Genomic DNA, 8,407 nt, shown 5'->3' on the forward strand with positions numbered 1-8,407 from the left:
ACTTTACAGTACTGTAGTTTATACGTTGTCTTCCTTCTACATCTGGGTCAAAGACTGGGGAGGAAATGTTGGTGCATGTGCAGAAAGCCAAGTCCGACTATAGTCCGACTAAGTGTAACAACCAGAGCATGCTTGTACAATATGGGAAAAAAAACTGCTTTCTACAATCATCAGCAAAGGCAGGATTAAAGCCCCCAATATTTGTCTTGTAGTTTCACAAACATTAGCTCATTAAATGTGATGACATAAATGAAGAGTGAATGCTCACAAGTCTCCACAACAAACAGATATCCTTAAGAAGGCACTATTCATACTTTTATGGACAATCACTGTTGCAAGTTAAGATTAAATACCAAAGCTTGGTGAATCATGACTGAGGTTGCAATTTTGGAATGCAGCAGTATTTGTCCTTGCATGTTGTGTCAAAATGTTTATTTTAAATTACATTTGTTAATGAGATTTAAGGATACATTTTTTTGTAACTGTTAGACTTCATTGCAGCAGCAAGGCCAAGGCAATGTGACCTATAAAACTGCTGCAGAATCAGAGCAAGTATTGGCTGACCTGCTTTTTTCAACATCATAAACATTGATTTTTAGATGCTACATGAAGGTCATTTTTTATTAAGATTTAATTATAATGTACAGTATGTTGTTAAATCTACACCGTGGTTTGACGCCAAAATGGAAAATTAAGAAAATAAAACATTACGTTATTGTAAGGCCAGGTTTACTGCAATCTATTTGTGAAGGTTTGGCAGCCATGTTGTGCTACACAAGCATTTGTTAGGATTCACCTTGAATACATACATTCAGTATGGATAGAGCCCCTACTTTTGGGTGAGACATGCCAATTCTGTTTTATTTCAGACAAAAAACTAAATTAAAAACTTATATAAATATCATAAAAGTGGCATATTACCCAGAGAAGAGGGAGATTTTTTTTTAAATTCTCCCTCTTCTCTGAAAAAGCTGCTGTTAATTTATTTGTTTTTGGATTTATTCCAATTTTAAAATAATCATATATCATTTAAGTTGTTATCCTTGCATTAGAATTTCATACACAGTCTGCGTGCTGTCACAGATATTCTGACTGTTTTGTTTGCTAAAGCTCATACATATATCACCTACACTGTGAATATTGATTTTTAAAACAAATCAAATTGCAATATTTGTCACAAAAATTGCAAATGCACATTTTTCTGAAATGGTTGAGCCCTATGCGAAGATTCAAAACTATCTGATCCCATTTGAGCTTAGATGCATATTCAAAACCAAACAGTGCAGGCCACAATGTTGTACAACCCTATTTACACGACAACAAGCACAGTGATGATTAACATATTTACCAACTAATCATTTTCTGGTGCCTGTGTGTCACTGGTTTGTTTCATGTATAGGCCGGGCTGCGTTGGATAAATGACATGGAGCCTGCTATCGCACAACAGGGTGATATGCTTATGTGTTTGCGTAAGCATGGAGTCCACTGGCATGAAGCACTGGAGCCAAGGATCTTCCCTGGAGACATGAATGATTTTGATGTCCATGTTCTCATCACTTGACCAACAGGAAAATCTTCCCCGAAGACATGGTGTGTTCCTTTGAGTTTTGTATTATTCCGGTGCTTGAGAGACCTCTTATTGTCATGATGGTGGTCTTATTTATCTGTGCTGTGTGGAAACAGAGATAAGTGGTGGCAGTATATTCCAAATCAATCAGAGTTGGCATGTTTTTCTTCTAATGATTTCTCTACCCATGACAGTCATCTGATTGGACTACTAAAAAAACACTCCCTTGTGATCAGTGTAAAATATCTCATGGAAGTTGAGGCAAACGCCCACAATCTGTGCTGGATGTCCTACATTGTTGTCTGTTGTGTTATGTTCGCTGTCATCGGCCAGCTATTTTATTGATTGCGGAAATGTCATATTGCCTCCTGGTCCATTGGCTTATGGAACAAACACGCTAACATTGTTTGCAACACACACTTTAGTAAATCGTTTATTACGTCACCACAGGTAAACAATAAGAGTGGTGGTGCTTGGATGAAAAGCTAATACTGAAGCTGAGTCAGGCTTCGCAAGCCTTTAAATCAGTACAGAATCATTCTTGGCTGTAAGTGACAGCTGTAGCAGAGGAGCTGTCTGTTTGCTGTGAAGTTGAGCTAATTTGTCTACAAATTAAATGCTATTGAAAAGCCGGGTTCATGTGTTTTGTGGTAAAACGGATGTTTTCATCGTCTTTCCAGATATATTTAATTTAGAAATCCCAACATTATTAATGTTTAGTCTGAATAAACAGAAATAACCGTGACTAATTATCTAATTGAAAAAAGTAATCAACTGATTAATAGACTACCAATCGTCAGTTGCAGCCCTAATGGACAACATAAACAACTCCCATTTCAACATAGCATACATTATTTATACACAGGGTGTTTCTGATAGCAGCTTAAATGCAGGCAGACTGTCGAGTAAAACAGAGGCTCGATTACAACACAAACGTCACATCTGTGCTATGCTATATAGGTCTACATGTATGTTGAAAAAACTGGGTAGAGCTAGCACTGAATAAGAGAGAAGTATAAATACGTTTTAAGATTTTAGATATTTCACATTCTTTTGTATAAAGCTGTTTGCTCATTTAAATAGTTTGAATGTTACTTCGACAACATGACCTGCAGAAAAATCAACCTATACTTGGGCCAATATGTTCCCTTTTATCAGCTAAGAATAATTAATTTAGTCATATGGGCAGTTATGTCAACAGAAACTCAATAAATGCTCCCATCACTAAAACTGTAACTGTCTAACCCTAACCCCAAATCTAAAGGTTAATTTAACAATGTAACATTTTTGGATTATATGTTTCAAATAAATATATTATTATTATTTATTATATTTGTTTCATACGTTTTTTTTTAAATGTATAAGTTACTGAGAAGAAACCATGCAGATCTGAGAGACAGACAATCTACTGAATTCTATAAATGTTATTTTATGTTACACTATTTTATGGATCATTTGTTATTATAAAACTGTTACATTTTATCAGCTAGAGGACATTGGTATCAGCAAACACTCGTATCGGTCGACCTCTCTTCTTACAAATATTATTTCTATGATATTTGAAGGATATATTTGCCACTTAGTAGACGGGTTTGTGTTGTTTTGTAAACCAATCACTTCCCCACACCAGTGTCCATAGAGAAAACTGGTGCCTTTATCAGAAAGTTGAATAATGTTATTGTGTGTAATTAGTGATTAAAATGTCCTGTTAGGATCTGCCCGCTTGACAAAAACTTACCAAAAAAGGCAGCAATAGACCAACAGCTACTGTGTCCCAGGAGCATTGTCATGTCATTGCATCAGTGCATCAACACACCAGCTACAGTATATAGTTTATATTGTAATGCGGCATCTTTGCTGTGTAAACATTTGTACCATATTGTTGTGTATGATCAAATATGGCCCAACCACATATAGGTTAGAAAAAAAAAGAGTGTCCAAAGGCCATTAGTGCTCTCGTATCATTCTTGCCTCAGCCAAAACCCCTTCTCTCCAAAGCTCCTCCATGTGGCCAGACCCCAACACAGAGAGAGTGCTGGCATATTTAAAGGCTCCTCAACAGTCTTTACAACCATGCCAAATTCCACTTTGTTTGGAGTTTACTGCCAGATAAAGAGAGGGAGAGAATTTGAGAGTGTTGGGGAAGAATGAATCAATGTGTGTGTGTGAGAGTGAGAGAGAGAGAGAGAGAGAGACGGTCACACAAAAACAAAACAACATTGCTCGCATTGGCAGGGCTGGACTGTCCAGCCAAGCCTGACAGCTCATCTAAGCATGATGGAAAAATACCAGTGTCCACAAAGTGCACGTGTGTGTGTCTGCTGTGACCAGACAGTGTTTTCATTACAAATACCCTTACAGCTCACATGGCTGATTGATAGATCGTTGGAACATGTCTAGCATTTCTGTGTTAGCTTCTGAAAACCAGCTACTTACCCCCCTATACACTGATTCCCTCATTAAAAGAAACTGCAAATGAAGCCCCGATCTTTGATATTATCATTATTTTTGCATCCCTGTGAGGAGTGTAGCTAGAGAACAAATGTGCTTCTTTTTTTTTCTCCAAAATTCTCACCAGGAGGATGGTGGTGGTGGTGGTTACTTGATGAGATGTTTACCAAGCAGCAAACCACAGTTTCAGACCAGTTTGACATCGAACGTAGCAAAAATTTGTCGTTGATTTGTATGGTGTTAGGAGAAAGAGATGATTGTGAGACATCTCATCTCATCAAGATCTATAGTTTCCTTGTTTGAGGGCACAGAGGTCCACTATGATGCAAATGTTGTCACCCACCCATGTTCAAGGTGGTCGATATGAACCCCATATTGTAAAATACCCCAACTATAAATGCTCGGAGAAGATGTTGGAATAGAATGTTGGGTCAGGTATGCGTACATCTCACACCAAACCAAATTAGACCCTTGTTTTAGTAGGAATGGAACTACAGGCCCATACGCATGGGTGGAAGCTGTGCAAAACTCCCCTAATACATGGAATGGAGAGGCTTTCATATTGTACTTTCAGGTGTGTTTTTACAGTCTGCCTATGAAAAGACTGCTACACTTAGCAAAAAACACTCCTTGCCCTGTTAATAAAATGCAGCATCATTACATCATTCATGTCGATATGGACGTCCACAATGTAAATGTGACTTTAATTCATAAACGTGAGGTCACACGTATCTGTTACATGTTATACTTGAGCCTGGGTTGTTCCTCGCTGCTGTGAACTGATTGTGTTGATAACACATCATAATGATCACAAAAAGACAAGGTCAGTCTGTTGGCTGTAAAATGCTGTGCAGCAGCACTCTAATGCCTGGATAATACTTTCTGCATTCCATGTCCACGGAGATCCACGACAAATGACTGTGGTTCCATTCACACAAAAATGAGGGTCTGAGTTAGTCTAGCGTTTCCGGCATGTGTACTCAAACTCACATTCCATTCCATTAGCAGTGATTTTCTCACTGGAGTTGGAGGAGTTTACCTTTGGATTGTTTGTCCTTGTATTCTTTGAACGCTGAGTTATATCTATGTTGTATTTGTGGATTTTTTTATTGTGTATTTTGACTTGAACCCCGCAAGTGGACTGGAAACTGTGCTACAGGAAGCGTTCAGAGTCAGTGCATCATGGTCTGCACGTTGAGAAAATGTGGAGGCGCTGATCGTGTTGGTCCGAAAAGGCATCTCTGCAGACGAGGTTTCGCTCACGGCCTGTACATGTGTTTGATGTATTTGCCTATCACAGGTGTGCATTTGTGCAGGATATTAGATCGTCCAGCAAACCCGTCCATTATTTTGTCACTTGTCATCATATAACTACAATTTCCTCTGTGGCTTCAGACAATTTCCTGTATGAAAGAGCATGACCGAGTTTTGAGTCTGTCTCTCTGTGACGTTTATGGCTTGAGGGGAAACAGTCCCATTTCTGTAAATGTAGTTTTGGTATGTTTTTATGGATTGGGTTTTTGGTTTTGGGAGAGAGTTCAGAGAAATTTCAACACCCATATTCACTTTTCTTTGGCATTTAGTACATGTCACATGTGGGCTTGTGTGGGCCTTTTCCACAGAAAGCAATTAATTAAAATATTAAAATACAACATTACAAATAAAATAATTTACTTATTTTTTGTCTGGTTATAAAGGCTAAGAAAGCATATAAAGGGTATTATGTATGTAGATCATATAAGAGACAGGAGTTAGCTGTAAGAAACTGGACTCTCATCCAAAAACTGGTCAAAAATACAGGTATTTGGGAGTTTTACACACAATAACTAGTTTAAGGGAACCTGCAAAGATTTAGCATGGTTTTGGCTTTATATCCACACAGAAAAGGCATTTTGGGTATCCAAAAATATACTATTTTCGGAAAGCGGGTCCCAAAGTCGGAACCATCCTTGTGTTTTGTATAGACAGCCAATTCGCTTTTTTTGGAAAATTGTGATGTAATAGCCCCACCCCTCTCTTGTTCTTGCATTTGCTGTTGCTATCTTTGTTATCATTGTCTTCTTTTTGAGTTTGAAGATTGTTTTTTTTTTGTTTTTTTTAACTGTATGCTAACTTTTATTTTCCCGAGTTGCCCTGACTTGGTTCATGCCATCTCTGCTTTTGTTATTGTATGCATTGTAATACTTGTTCAAATAAAGCTTAATTGGAAAAATCACTGTTTTGGGTGTTTTTCTGTGGCAGCGTTACAGCGCCACATACAGACCTGGAATATGTACTAGAGTAGAAATATTTTCTAGAGCAAAAAAGGAAAATATTGAATTGGGAAAGTTGCATTTTTGTGTGGATACAGTTTTAGGCCACCTCTGTTGAGTGATGGTTTCTCCAGGTTAACATCAATGGCTTCTTTCACGCTTTCAAACCATCCGTCTTCCCTGACCTGAATGCGTATCACATCTTTGTCCTTTATATGTTGGTGGACCACTAACTCGTGTTTACATGTCCTGTCCATTTAAATTATTATCAACTTCGTTTTTTTTCTTTTTGTTAGTATTTTCTTGGATGGCGACATGAGGAATGAATGAATGAATGAATCGTTTATGAATGAATGAATGAATGAATGAATCGTTTATTTCGGGCATGACAAGTAATCAACATCTGCATACATCATCATTTATATTCATACACATGACCGAAAGGGACAGCGGGAGAAGCAAAGCTTATCTAGTCCCGCCCCCATTACCCATACAATTTTATTACTTTTTCTTTCTTTTTTTTTTTTCTTTTTTTTTTTCATGTTAACTTTCGACATTTTGGACGTCGCAGCAACAATAGCATAAGGCTGCAGTTCATCTCAAGGCAGTCAACAGGCTACATGCACGGCCGTACATGTGTCCCTGTCGAACCATCACGAGCGATCACAGTCTCAAGTTGTTGCCTCGGTTCCGCCGATTTTTAGGAAAGGTGGCTTGTGTTTGGTTCTGAATCCTGACCTTTAATATCACTTAATCCTGGTCTCCTTCTGGGATTGCATTGCGCTACCTGAGAGATTACAGGTCACAGAATTTCTATTTGCTGTTTTATATGCAGATGATATTATGATCATTTTCCTACAAAGCACAGTTGAAATTTTTTTTTTTTTTTTTTTTTGCATTTTTCTTTGCATTTCAAGCTGAACTGCCCCCACTTGATTGTGGAACCTTTCAAAATAACACCTCCTCCTGAGTCTTTGTGACCATCTGTTAATTTAACCCCTTCAGTTTCATGAATCCTCTTTGTACAAAACCATTATTGATCCCCAACAGTGCATATGTGGGCCACATAGAGCAGGATCAATAATAAAGGTCAAAGGTCCTTAGCTAGTTGGCAAGGGACCAACTGATGTTGTCCAGAGAAAGACAGGGATCACATAAAAGCTTAGTGCAGAAGAGGGATACTTTTTAGATATACATTTTGAGAAGACAGATGGATTGAAAGAGTGAAGGAAACCGTCTATGTCAACATTTTAAAATCTCCCAACAGAGCAGGTCTGGTACACCACCTTTCTGCCAATGCTGTTCTCCCATCTCTTCCCAGGAGACTAAACATCCAGTCTAATTTACCCTCATCTGACCCTTTTTATTGGTGTTGACCTGGAGCTGTCCAACGACTGTAGCTGACTCTCTGTGGCAGTTTCTATCACTGGTCACGTTTCCCAGAGGTTAAACTTGGCCACTTGGATGAGGGGTTGCACACACTAAAACAAGTTCATCCACACGGAACTGGTGTTTTGAGAGCACTGAAACACTTTTGTTGGGTCTCAAAGTGGGAAAACCTCTAAACACAATCGTTGTGTTTTTAGCCCCACCCTTCTCTTGCACTGGCATAAGCTGTCCCTATCTTTGTCGTCTTCTTCATCTTGTATTTGGAGATCGTTTGGTCTATTGGCTCCTTATGCTGGGATTAGACTACAAAAATCAGGCCAGTTTTCAAGTGGTCGCGACCAACACATTTCCAGTGTCACACCCGATTATGAACGTTGGGAACGCTGAACAATAATTACATAAGAACTGAACCACATTCAGAGAACTTAACATTATTCATGATAATACATTGTGTAATTATACAACAGCCCTTTCTGACTTTGGTTAAATGTCTGAATGGATTTGACCTGCTCTGAACATGTGCTCTTCTTGGGGAGCAATAGGGGATTGCTGGTGCCTTGCTCACCCAAGTCCTTGGCCTGTCCTGGGATTTGAACTGGCCACGCTCCTTATTAGCCAAATTCCTTTCCTCTTGGCCATGGGCTGCCCGTAACACATATGGTAATGACTGCAATGCTAATAGACTTTTAACAGTAATGGTGTAGCAGTGTGCTGACTTTCTTGCGGATATTTGCTGTGGAGGCCTGTG

This window comes from Microchirus variegatus (genome assembly GCF_963457635.1).
Source record: "Microchirus variegatus genome assembly, chromosome: 2".
NCBI lineage: Eukaryota > Metazoa > Chordata > Actinopteri > Pleuronectiformes > Soleidae > Microchirus > Microchirus variegatus.